The 14068-nt window shown below is 37.0% G+C and overlaps 1 protein-coding gene across 8 annotated transcripts in view; it reads left to right on the forward strand.

Moving 5' to 3' along the window:
* Nucleotides 1–14068, forward strand: part of GALNT13 (polypeptide N-acetylgalactosaminyltransferase 13) — a 594089-nt gene that overhangs the window by 431566 nt on the left and 148455 nt on the right. The gene's annotated exons all lie outside the window — the stretch shown is intronic.

The raw sequence follows: 14068 nt of genomic DNA on the forward strand, positions 1-14068 counted from the left end.
TCCAACCCCCCAAATTGTCTCCTCCAGAAACCATAAGTTTTTCAATGTCTATGAGTCAGCATCTGTTCTACAAAGAAGTTCAGTCTGTCCTTTTTTCAGATTCCACATGTAAGTGAAAGCACTTGATGTTGATGTCTCCTTGTATGGCTTACTTCACTTAGCATGATAATTTCTAGGTCCATCCATGTTGCTAAAAATGCTGGTATTTCATTCCTTTTAATGGTCGAGTAGTATTCCATTGTGTATATGTACCTCATCATCTTGATCCACTCCTCTGTCGATGGACATTTAGGTTGTTTCCATGTCTTGGCAATTGTAAATAGTGCTGCAATGAACATTGGAGTACATGTGTCTTTGTGAGTCGTGGTTTTCTCTGGATAGATGCCCAGGAGTGGGATTGCTGGATCAAATGGGAGTTCTATTTTTAGCTTTCTGAGGAATCTCCATACTGTTTTCCACAGTGATTGCACCAATTTACAGTCCCACCAACAGTGTAATAGGGTTCCTTTTTCTCCACACCCTCTCCAGCACTTACTGTTTGTAGACTGTTTGATGATGGCCATTCTGGCTGGTGTAAGGTGGTACCTCAGAGTGGTTTTGATTTGCATTTCTCTAATGATGAGTGATGTTGAACATCTCTTCATGTGTTTTTTGGCCATTTGTATGTCTTCTTTGGAGAATTGTCTGTTTAGGTCTTGTGCCCATTTTTTGATGGGGTTTTTTTTTTTTTGGTATGGAGCTGCAGAAGGTGTTTATAAATTTTGGAGATTAATACCTTGTCAGTTGATTCACTTGCAAAGATTTTTCTCCCATTCTGTGGGTTGTCTTTTCATTTTGTTTAGGGTTTCCTTTGCTGTGCAGAAACTTTGAAGTTTAATTAGGTCTCATTTGTTTATTTTTGTTTTTACTGTCATTACTCTAGGAGGTGGATCTGAGAAGATGTTGCTGTCTTTTATGTCAGAGAGTGTTTGGCCTATGATTTCCTCTAAGAGTTTTATAGTGTCTGGTCTTATATCTAGGTCTTTAATCCATTTGGAGTTTATTTTTATGTATGGTGTTAGGGAGTGTTCTAATTTCATTCTTTTCCATGTGGCTGTCCAGTTTTCCCAGCACCACTTATTGAACAAGCTGTCCTTTCTCCATTGTATATTCTTGCCTCCTTTGTCATAGATTAATTGGCGGTAGGTGCGTGGGTTTAATTCTGGGCTTTCTATCTTGTTCCACAGATCTATATTTCTGTCTTTGTTCCAGTACCATATGGTTTTGATGATTGTTGCTTTGTAGTATATTCTGAAGTCCAGGAGCCTGATTCCTCCAGCTCCATTTTTCTTTTTCAGGGTGTCTTTGGCTATTGTGGATCTTTTGTGCTTCTAAACAAACTAAGATATTTTGTTCAAGTTCTGTGAAAAATGTCCTTGGTAATTTGATAGGGATTGCATTGAATCTGTAGATTGCCTTAGGCAGTATAATCATTTTGATAATATTAACTCTTCCAGTCCACAAGCATGGTATATCTTTCCATCTATTTGTGTCATCTTTGATTTCTTTCATCAGTGGCTTGTAGTTTTCAGAGTACAGGTCTTTTGTTTCTTTAGGTAGGTTTACTCCTAGGTATTTTATTCTTTTGGATGTGATGGTAAATGGGATTGCTTCTCTAATTTCTTTTTCTGCTCTTTCATTGTTAGTGTAACCGTCGATCTCTGTGTATTGATTTTGTATCCTGTGACTTTGTCAAATTCATGGATGAACTCTAACAGTTTTCTGGTAGAGTCTTTAGGGTTCTTTAGGTAGAGTGTCATGTCATCTGCAAATAGTGATAGTTTTACTTCTTCCTTTCCAATTTAGGTTCCTTTCATCTCTTTTACTTCTCTGATTGCTGTGGCTAGGACTTCCAAAACTATGTTGAAGAGTAGTGGCGAGAGCAGACATCCTTGTCTTGTTTTGGATCTCAGCAGGAATTCTTTCAGCTTTTCAACATTGAGAATGATGTTCACTGTGGGTTTATCATATATGGTCTTTATTATGTTGAGGTAGGTTCCTGTTATGCTCACTTTCTGAAGGGTTTTTATCAGAAATGAGTATTGGATTTTGTCAAAGATTTTTTCCACATCTATTGAGAGGATCATATGGTTTTTATTCTTCAATTTGTTAACATGGTGTATCACACTGATGGATTTGTGGATATTGAAGAACCCTTGCATCCCTGGGATAAATCCCACTTGATCATGATGTACAATCCTTGTAATGTATTGTTGGATGCGGTTTGCTGAGGATTTTCGCATCGATGTTCATCAGTGAAATTGGCCTGTAGTTTCCCTTTTTTTGTGGTATCTTTGTCTGGTTTTGGTATCAGGGTGATGGTGGCCTCAAAGAGTGAGTTTAGGAAAATCCCTTCCTCTGCAACTTTTTGAAATAGTTTCAGAAGGAGAGGTGTTAGCTCTTCTCTAAATGTTTGATAGACTTCGCCTGTGAAGCCATCTGGTCCTGGACTTTTGTTTGTTGGAAGTTTTTTAATCAGTTTCAATTTCATTTCTTGTGATTGGTCCATTCATCTCTTCTATTTTATCTTGGTTTAGTCTTGGAAGATTGTACTTTTCTAAGAATTTGTCCATTTCTTCTGGGTTTTCTGTTCTATTGGGGTATAGTTGCATAGAGTAGTCTATGACCCTTTGTATTTCTGTGATGTCCGTTGTTACTTCTTTTTCATTTCTAATTTTATTGATTTGAGTCCTCTCTCTTTTTTGCTTGATAAGTCTGGCTAAAGGTTTATCAATTTTGTTGATCTTTTCAAAGAACCAGCTTTTCGTTTCATTGATCTTTTCTATGGTTTTCTTCATTTCTGTTTCATTGATTTCTGCTCTGATCTTTATGATTTCTTTCCTTCTACTATCCTTAGGTCTTGTCTGTTCTTCTCTGTTCTTCTCTCTCGAGCTGCTTTAGATGTAAAGTTAGCTTGTTTATTTGAGCTTTTTCTTGTTTCCTGAGGTGAGCTTGTATTGTTATAAACGTTCCTCTTAAAACGGCTTTTACTGCATCACATAGGTTTTTGGACTGTCGTATCTTCATTGTCATTTGCTGCTAGGTATTTTTAAGTTTCCTCTTTGATTTCTTTGGTGATGCATTGGTGGTTTAGTAGAATGTTGTTTAGTCTCCACGTGTTTGTGTTTTTTGCAGTTTTTTCTTGTTGTCGATTTCCTGTCATATAGCATTGTGGTCGGAAAAGAGGCTTGATATGATTTCAATTTTCTTAAAGTTACCAAGGTTGGATTTGTAGCCCAGGATATGATCAATCTTAGAGAATGTTCCATGTGCATTTGAGAAGAATGTGTTTTCTGTTGCTTTTGGATGGAATGGCCTATAAATAGCTATGAAGTCCATTTGGCTTAATGCATCATTTAGGGCCTGTGTTTCCTTATTGATTTTCTGTCTGGTTGATCTGTCCATTCCTGTAAGTGGGGTGTTAAAGTCCCCGACTATGATCGTGTTATTGTCAATTTGTCCTTTTAAGGTTGTTAGCAGTTGCCTTATATATTGTGGTGAAACTATGTTGGGTGCATAGATATTTAAAATTGTTATATTTTCTTCTTGGATTGATCCTTTGATCATTATGTAATGTCCTTCTTTATCCCTTAAAATATACTTCATTTTAAGTCTATTTTGTCTGATATGAGTATTGCTACTCCAGCTTTCTTTTGATCCCCATTTGTGTGAAATATTTTCTTCCATCCTCTTATTTTCAATTTGTGTGTGTCCCTAGAAGTGAAGTGGGTCTCTTGAAGACAGCATATATATGGGTCTTGTTTTTGTATCCATTCAGCAAGTCTATGTCTTTTGGTTGGGGTGTTTAGTCCATTAACATTTAAGGTAATTATTGATATGTATGTTCTTATTGCCATTTTATTACTTGCTTTGGATTTGTTTTTGTTGCTCTTTTTTCTTCCCTTCTTCTCTTGTTCTCTCTTCTGGTTTGATGACTATCTGACTATCTTTAGTGTTGTATTTGAGTTGATTTTTCCTTGTTTGTATATCAATTGTAGATTTTTGGTTTGCAGTTATTCTGAAGTTTTGATATAAGAGTCTACATGTATATGAGTGTTTAAAGTTGTGTTCTCTTAATTGAAAGCTCATTTCCAGTGTCCTGCATTTGTACCCACCTCTTCTCATGAATTTTGATTTTAGTGGTATAATTGTGTGTGGATGATTTCGTATCTTTACTGTATATATACCTTTACTGGTGAGCCGTGTCATTTGTGGAATTTTTGTTTCCTGTTGCTGTCTTTTCTTTTCTGCCTATAGTAGCTCCTTTAGTATTTGTTGTAAGGCTGGTTTAGTGTTGCTGAATTTTCTCAGCTTTTGCTTATCTGTGAAGGTTTTGATTTCTCCTTCAAATCTGAATGCAAGCCTTGCTGGATGTAGTAATCTTGCTTGGTGGTTTTTTCCTTTCATCGCCTTAAGTATATCATGCCCCTCCCTTCAGGCCTGCAGATTTTCTGCTGAAAAATCTGCCAATAACCTTATTGGGGTTCCCTTGTATGTTACTTGTTTCTTTTCCCTAGCTGCTTTCAAGATTTTCTTTTTGTCTTTAATTTTGGTCAGTTTGTTTAATATGTGTCTCAGTGTATTACTCCTTGGGTTTATTTTCTATGGTACTCATTGTGCTTCCTGGATTTGAGCGAGTGGTTCCTTTCCCATGTTAGGGAAATTTTTGGCTATTATCTCTTGGAATATTTTCTCTGTCTCCTTCTCTCTCTCTCTTCTCCTTCTGGCACCCCTATAAGACGGATATTGGTGTGTTTAACATTGTCCCAGAGTTCTCTGAGACTCTCTTCATTTGTTTTCAATCTTTTTTCTCTTTTCTGTTCTGCATCTGTAATTTCCACTAATCTGTCCTCCACCTCGCTTATTCGTCCTTCTGCCTCTTGTATTCTGCTGTTAGCTGCTTCTAGTGAATTTTTTATTTCAGTTGTTGTATTTTGCATCTCTTCTTGTTTAAGTTTCATATCTTGTAGCTCTTTGCTCAGTGTTTCCTGTAAGTTATACATCTTTGCCTCCAGTTTATTTCCAATGTCTTGCATCATCTTCAGCATTAACAATCTAAAGTCTTTTTCCTGGAGGCTGAGAATCTCATCACTTAGCTGATTTTCTGGGGTTTTTCCTTTCTCCCTCATCTGAGTTATAGTTCTCTGTCTTTTCATTTTTATAGGTTTTTGGTGTGGTGACCTTTTTACAGATAATAGAGTTGTAGCCTCTCTTATTTCTGGTATCTGCCCCCCTTGTGGCTGAAGTCAGTATGGGGGCTTGCTGTAGACTTCCTGATGGGAGGGACTGATGCCTGCCCACTGGTAGGTGGAGCTGATTCTAATCCCTCTGGTGGGTGGGGCATAGTGTCTGGATGGGATTAGGGGCTGCTGTGTGCCTGAGGGGTCTTTAGGCAGCCTGTTTACTGAGGGGTGGGGCTGTGATCCCACCTGGATTGTTGTTTGCCCTGGGGCTTCTCAGCACTGACTGATGGGTGGGCCCAGATTTTCTCAAAATGACCACCTCCAGAGAAAGACATGCTGCTGAATATTCCAGAGAGCTTTGCTTCCAATGTCCTTCCCTCACAACAGGCCACATTCACCACTGTTTTCCCAGGATGTCCTCTAAGTACTTCCATCAGGTTTGACCCAGATTCCTATGGAGACTTTGCTTTGCCCTTGGACCCAGTGAATGTGAAAGTCTGTGTGCGCCTTTTAAGAATGGTGTCTCCATTTCCCCCAGTCCCATGAAGCTCCTGAACACAAGCCCCACTGGCCTTCAATGCCAGATACTCCAGGGGCTCTTTCTCCCAGTGCCAGATCCTCACACATGAGAGTTTTATGTGGGGCTCAGAACTCTCACTTCTATAGGTGAGTCACTGTGAGCCAGTTAGTTTCCAGTCTGTGGGGCTTCCTACCTGGGAAGTATGGGGTTGTTTATATCATGAAATCTCCTCTCCTACTTCTTGATGTGGCCTCCTCTTTGTCTTCTGGAGTAGGATATCTTTTTTAAGGATTCCTGTCCATTTGGTTGAAGATTGCTCAGCCTTTAGTTGTGAATTTTGTTGTTTTTAGGAGAGAAGTTGAGCTCCAGTCATTCTATTCTGCCATCTTAATCCCTTCAACAAATACATTTTGAATTCTTACTATTCCAGGTAAATATTCTGCTCCACTAGGAAGACCCACAGTGAAAGAAGCAAATCAAAATCTGTGCTCTCATTGGGATTATACCCTATCAAGGTGATTTAAATAGTTAAAATGTGCAATATTTGTCAAATGGTGACAATGTGATGGAGAAAAACAAAGCAGGAAAATGCTAGGATTAGAAACATGGGATATAGTGTAAAATCAATCAGTAATCAAGAAATACCTCATTGAGAAATTAACATTTGAGCAAAGACCCATGTTACAAGCATAAGATATAGTGTTCCAGAGAGAGGTGTCACTATCATGATTGAAGTACCACAAGAAGACCAGTGTGGCTACAGCAATGTGAGTGACAGCAAGTGCTGAGAAAGATGAGGTCAGACAGGTTGGGGGAGAGGGAGTAGAGGACAGGGAATTGTAGGGAAATGATGTTTGCCTACATACAGCATCACAGCAAGGATGCTGGCACATTCTCTGAATGACATAGAGCCATTGGGTTTTTTTTCTTCTTTTTAGGGCCATGCCTGTAGCATTTGGAAAGTTCCTAGGTCAAATGAAGCTACAGCTGCTGGCCTATACCACAGCCACTGCAATGTGGGATCAAGTCTACTCTGTGACCTACACCACATATCATGGCAATGCTAGATCCTTAACCCCACTCGGTGAGGTCAGGGATCAAACCCATATCCTCATGGATACCAGACAGCTTTGTTTCCACTGCACCACAACAGGAACTCAATTGGGATATTTTGAACACATTAGTGATGTGATCTAACTTAGACTGTAACAGATCACTCTGCATCCTTTGTTAACAGTAAACTAGAAATGGCTGAGGGGTAGAGGAATACAGAGGCACCAACTGGGAGCCTATTTCAGTAACTCAAGTGGGAAGTGGTAATGGTAACCCCAGAGATTACATGTATTGTATTCTGGATATATTTTGAAGTTTTAGCCAAGATTATTTGCAGGCAGAATAGATGTATGTTATAATAAAAACAAAAGAATCAAGGATAGACTCAACTTTGGGCCTCTATAAATAGGAGGAGTTGCTGTAAATTGGGATAAAAAGACTAGAAGAGAAACAAATTTAGGAGAAAGTTTCTGAGTTTAGTTTTGAACACAATAAGTTTGAGATGAACTTTAGACATCCAGGTGGAGATGTTGAGTAGGGTTTTCAAATATGAGTCTAGGGTTAACAAAAAAGTTTGGGTTGAAGTTGTAAATTTGGGAGCCATCAACCTATAGATGATTTTCATGTTAGAACACTGGATGAGCTCAACAAGAGAGGAGGTATAGAGAAGATGAGATCTAATAAACGTTGAGTGCTAAGGCAATTCAAAGACACTAATAAGAAAGGAGTTAATTCACCTCTCAAAATGTGGTTGAGTTATTAAGTCAGCATATAAGGAATAAAAACTGTATAGTAAACATTAATCTTAAAAATTGCCTAAATCGCCCATAAATTTCAGTCTGCATGGTTTAGTTTATGCAGAAGGTTGGCAAACTAGGGCCATGGGACAAATTCAGCCTGCTATCTTTTTTTGAATGAGATCTAAGATTTTTTTTTTTTTACATTTCTAAAGACTGGAGGGAAAATCAAAAGAATATTTTATGACACATAAAAATTCTATACAGTTCATATTTCAATGTCCATAATAAAGTTTTATTACAATATATCCATGCTCATTTTTTATGTATTATTTAGGGCTGCTTTAACATTACAAGAGCAGAGCTGAATAGTTGCAAAAGAGACTGTTATGTCCACAAAATCTACAATATTTACCAACTGACCCTTTATAGAAAAGGCCTGGCTTATACAATTTTAAACAGTTGAATGTATGTATGTAAAGTGCATTATATAATTGAGTATATACTTATATATATGTATTGTGTGTGTGTCTGTGTTTCCATGTACATATATAAATGTGTATATAAATATATGTATATATAAATATATATGAAAGGTATAATTCTTCAGGGTTTTTAAGGCTATTTAAATTTTTTTCTTTTTATGATGAGCATACCTGAATTAAGCTCCCTGCACTTACTATATCTTGAGCATATGCTATATGCCAAGTGCTTTGCAAGTTATTACATTTAGTATGAATTTGATATCCTATCTTATGGACAGGAAAGTTGAGGATCACAGAGACAGAATAAGTTATCAGGATATAAACTCAGACTGATCTGGGTTTTAAGCATGGGATCTTACCCTCCAAAAAGCCTGCCATATGGAGCTAAGTGTATGGGTCATTAGCACCTGATATACTGTGTGAAGATCCAGCAGGTCCTCTCAAAGGAGATATCAGAGATTTGGAGAATGTTCAGACTTTTGGAAAAAGGTGAGACAAATTATTTTTTTCAGGTTTGTATTTTTTTTAATTTTTTGTTGTTATTATTATTTTTAATAGTTATTTCCCCAATAGAATTTTTTTTCAGCTGTACATCATGGTGACCCAGTTACACATACCTATACGCATTCTTTTTTCTCACATTTTTATGCTCCATCATAAGTGACTAGACATAGTTCCCAGTGCTACACAGCAGGATCTCATTGCTAGTCCATTACAAAGGCAATAGTTGGTATCTATTAACCCCAAACTCCCCAACCACCCCACTCCTTCCCCCTCCCCCTTGGCAACCACAGGTCTGTTCTCTAAGTCCATGATTTTCTTTTCTGTGGAAAGGTTTATTTGTGCCATATATTAGATTCCAGGTATAAGTGATAGCATGTGGTATTTGTCTTTCTCTTTCTGACTTACTTCACTCAGTAGGAGAGTCTCTAGTTCCATCCATGTTGCTGAAAATGGCATTATTTTGTTATTTTTTATGGCTGAGTAGTACTCCATTGTGTATATATACACCACAGCTTCCTAATCCAATCAACTGTCAATGGACATTTGGGTTGTTTCCATCTCTTGGCTATTGTGAATAGTGCTGCAATGAACATGCGGGTGCATGTGTCTTTTTTAAGGAAAGTTTTGTCTGGATATATGCCCAAGAGTGGGATTGCTGGATCATATGGTAACTCTATATATGGATTTCTAAGGTATCTCTATACTGATCTCTATAGTGGTCATACCAACTTAAATTCCCACCAACAGTGTAGGAGGGTTCACTTTTCTCCACACATCCTCCATCATTTATAATTTGTGGACGTAGTAATGATGGCCATTCTTACTGGTGTGAGATGGTATCTCATGGTAGGTTTGATTTGGATTTCTCTAGTAATCAGTGATGCTGAGCATTTTTTCATGTGCTTTTTGGCCATCTTCCTTGGAAAAATGTCTATTCAAGTCTTTTGCCCATTTTTCCATTGGGTTGTTGGCTTTTTTGCTGTTGAGTTGTATAAGTTGCTTGTATATCCTAGAGATTAAGCCCTTGTCAGTTGCATCATTTGAAACTATTTTCTCCCATTCTGTAAGTTGTCTTTTTGTTTTCTTTTGGGTTTCCTTTGCTGTGTAAAAGCTTGTCAGTTTGATTACGTCCCATTGGTTTATTTTTGCTTTTATTTCTGTTGTTTTGGGAGACTGACCTGAGAAAATATTCATGATGTTGATGTCAGAGAGTGTTTTGCCTATGTTTTCTTCTAGGAGTTTGATGGTGTCTTGTCTTATATTTAAGGCTTCTAGCCGTTTTTAGTTCATTTTTGTGCATGGTGTGAGGGTGTGTTCTAGTTTCATTGATTTGCATGCAGCTGTCCAGGTTTCCCAGCAATACTTGCTGAAAAGACTCTCTTTTTCCCATTTTATGTTCTTCCCTCCTTTGTCAAAGATTAATTGAACATAGGTGTCTGGGTCAATTTCTGGGTTCTCTGTTCTGTTCCATTGGTCTGTCTGTTTTGGTACCAGAACCACACTGTCTTGATGACTGTGGCTTTTTAATATTGCCTGAAGTCTGAGAGAGTTAAGCCTCCTGCTTGGTTTTTGTTCCTCAGAATTGCTTTGGCAATTCAGGGTCTTTTGTGGTTCCATATAAATTTTTGGATTGTTTGTTCTAGTTCTGTGAAAAATGTCATGGGCAATTCGAAAGGGATTGCATTCATTCTGTAGATTCCTTTGGGTGGTGTAGCCATTTTCATGATATTAATTTTTCCAACCCAGGAGCATGGAATATCTTTCCATTTCTTTGAATACCCTTTAATTTCCTTGACTAGTGTTTTACAGTTCTTGACATATAAGTCTTTTACCTCCTTGGTCCAGTGTATACCCAGGTATTTGATTTTTTGGGGTGCAATTTTAAAAGGTATTGTATTTTTGTATTCCTTTTCTAATATTTCATTGTTAGCATATGGAAAAGCAACTGATTTCTGAATATTAATCTTCTATCCTGCTACTTTGCTGAATTTGTTGATCAGTTCAAGCAATTTTGGGTTTGAATCCTTAGGATTTTCTATATACAGAATCATGTCATCTGCATACAGTGACAGTTTTACCTCTTCCCTTCCTATTTGGATGCCTTTTGTTTTGTTTGTCTGATTGCTGTGGCTAGGAATTCCAGTACTATGTTGAATAACAGTGGTGAGTGTAGGCATCCTTGTCTTGTTCCAGATATTAGTGGGATGGTTTTCAGCTTTTCTCCATTTAGTATTATATTTGCTGTGGGTTTGTCATAAATGGCTTTGATTATGTTAATGTATGTTCCTTTTATACCCACTTTGGTAAGAATTTTGATCATGAATGGATGTTGGACTTTGTCAGATGGTTTTTCTGCATCTATTGAGATGATCATGTGGTTTTTGACTTTTCTTTTGTTAATGTAGTGTATGAAGTTGATTGATTTGTGTATGTTGAACCATCCTTGTGCACCTGGGATGAATCCCACCTGGTCGTGGTGTATGATCTTTTTTATATGTTGTTGGATTCGGATGGCTAAAATTTTGTTGAGAAATTTTGCCTCTACATTCATCAAAAATATCAGCCTATAGTTTTCTTTTTTGGTGGTATCTTTGTCTGGTTTGTGAATTAGCATGATGGTGGCATCATAGAATATCTTTGTTAGTGTTTTTTCTTTTTCAAACTTTTGAAAAAGTTTAAGGAGGATGGGCACCAATTCCTCTTTATATGTTTGATAGAATTCACCTGTGAAGCCATCTGGTCCTGGAGTTTTATTTGTAGGGAGTGTTTTTATGACATATTCAATTTCATATCTAGTGATCAGGTGTGTTCAGCTGATCTATTTCTTCTTGTTTCCGTTTTGGTGGGCTGTCTCTAGAAAGTTGTCCATTTCTTCTAGTTTCTCAAATTTGTTAGCATACAATTGTTCATAGTATTCTTTTTTTTTTTTTTGTATTTCTGTAGTATCTGTTGTGACTTCTTTTTCATTTCTTATTTTGTTTACTTGGGTTCTTTCTCTCCTCTTCTTGGTGAATCTAGCCAGAGGTTTGTGAATTTTGTTTACTTTTTCAAAGAACCAGCTCTTAGTTTTATTGATTTCTTCAATTGTTTTTTTAATCTCTATTTTATTGATTTTCTCTTTGATCTTTATATTTCCTTCATTCTGCTGACTTTAGGTTTTGTTTGTTCTCTTTTTTCTAATTCATTTAGGTGGTGGGCTAAGTGGTAGATTTAAGATTTTTCTTCTTTTTTGAGGAAGGCCTGTATTGCTATGAATTTCCCTCTGAGCACTGCTTTTGTGGCATTCCATAGATTTTGAGTGGATGTGTCTTCATTATTAATTGTCTTGAGGTATTTTTTAATTTCCTTTATTTCCTCACTGACCCACTGGATTTTAGTAGCATGTTGTTTAGTCTCCATGTAGTCAGTTTTTTCTCATTTCTTTTCCTATGGTTGATTTCTAGTTTCATGCCATTGTGGTCAGAGAAGATACTTGAAATAATTTCTATACTCTTAAATTTGTTGAGGTTAGCTTTGTGCCCCATGATGTGATCAATTCTTGAAAATGTTCCATGTGCACTTGAGAAGAATGTATATTCTGATTTTTTTGGATGTAATGTCTTGAAAGTGTTGATTAAGTATAACTTTTCTATTTTGTCCTTTAGGATTTTCTGTTGCCTTATCGATTTTCTATCTAGAGGATCTGTCCATGGATGTGAATGGAGTGTTAAAGTCTCCTACCATGATTGTATTCCCATACATTTCTCCTTTTATGTCTGTTATTATTTGTTTTAGGTATCTGGATTCTCCTATATTAGGGGCATATATATTGACAATTGTAATATCCTCTTCTTGAATGGATCCTTTTACCATTAAATAGTGTCTTTCTTTGTCTTTAATGGCCTTCGTTTTGAAGTCTCTTTTGTCTGATATGAGTATTGAAACTCCTGCTTTCCTTTCTTGTCCATGAACTTGGAATATCTTTTCCTATTCCCTTGCTTTCAATCTATCTGTGCCCTTTGCCCTAATGTGAGTCTCTTGTAGACAGCAGACTGAAGGTTTTTCCTTTTTTATCGAATCTGCCAATGCGTGTCTTTTGATTGGAGCATCAAGTCCATTGACATTTAAGGTGATTACTGATAGATATGTATTTATTGCCGTTTTAAACCTTGTTTTCCAGTTGATTCTGTTTCTCTTTTTTGGTTGGATGGTTTCCATTTATTTTATGTTTGAGTACTTTTCAGTTTTTGTGAATGTAATGTTTGGTTTTGATTTGTGGTTGCCCTGTTTTTTAAGTATGTTAATGCCTTCCTATATCTGCTTGTTTTAGCCTGATAGTTATACAGTCTCAAACATATCATTAAAATTAAAAAGGTATCTATATTTTCTTACTTTCCTTCCCCACATTGTATGATTTTGGTATCTTTTTTTTTTTAAACATCTTGATGTTTAGATCTGTATGCTGGCTTATTTAAGTGATTGCTTTCCAATTGTGGTCTTCTCCATCCTACTTTTTCTTACCTTTTTTTTTTTTCTTTTTGACTTGAGAGAAACCCTTTCAATATTTCTTTTAGAATGGGTTTAGTATTGCTGTACTCTTTTAGCTTTTGTTTGTTGGAGAAATCCTTTATTTCCCCTTCTATTTTAAATTATATTCTCACTAAAAGGGAACCCTCCTGCCCTGTTGGTGGGAATGTAAACTGGTACTGCCACTATGGAGAACAGTTTGGAGATACCTTAGAAATCTATACATAGAACTTCCATATGACCCCGCAATCCCACTCTTGGGCATCTATCCAGACAAAACTCTACTTAAAAGAGACACGTGCACCCGCATGTTCATTGCAGCACTATTCACAATAGCCAGGACATGGAAACAACCTAAATGTCCATCGACAGATGATTGGATTCGGAAGAGGTGGTATATATACACAACGGAATACTACTCAGCCATAAAAAAGAATGACATCATGCCATTTGCAGCAACATGGATGGAACTAGAGAATCTCATTTCCTGAGTGAAATGAGCCAGAAAGACAAAGACAAATACCATATGATATCACTTATAACTGGAATCTAATATCCAGCACAAATTAACATCTCCTCAGAAAAGAAAGTCATGGACTTGGAGAAGAGACTTGTGGCTGCCTGATGGGAGGCGGGGGGAGTGGGAGGGATCGGGAGCTTGGGGTTATCAGACACAACTTAGAATAGATTTACAAGGAGATCCTGCTGAATAGCATTGAGAACTATGTCTAGATACTCATGTTGCAACAGAACAAAGGCTGGGGGGAAAATGTAATTATAATGTATACATGTAAGGATAACCTGACCCCCTTGCTGTACAGTGGGAAAATAAAAAAAATTATTAAAATAAATAAATAAATAAATTATATTCTCACTGGATAGAGTATTCTGGGTTGCAGATTTTTTTCCTTTCAGCAGTTTAAATATATCTTGCCACTCCCTCCTGTCCTGTAGTGCTTCTGTAGCAAAATCAGCTGATAGCCTTATGGGGGTTCCCTTATAATTAATGTTTTCTTTTCTCTTGCTCCCTTTAGAACCCTC

The sequence above is a fragment of the Sus scrofa genome, chromosome 15 (genome assembly GCF_054392235.1).
Source record: "Sus scrofa isolate SSC_HxYL_T2T_F1_AM1 chromosome 15, Sscrofa_HxYL_maternal_Yorkshire_Landrace_v2.0, whole genome shotgun sequence".
Taxonomy (NCBI): domain Eukaryota; kingdom Metazoa; phylum Chordata; class Mammalia; order Artiodactyla; family Suidae; genus Sus; species Sus scrofa.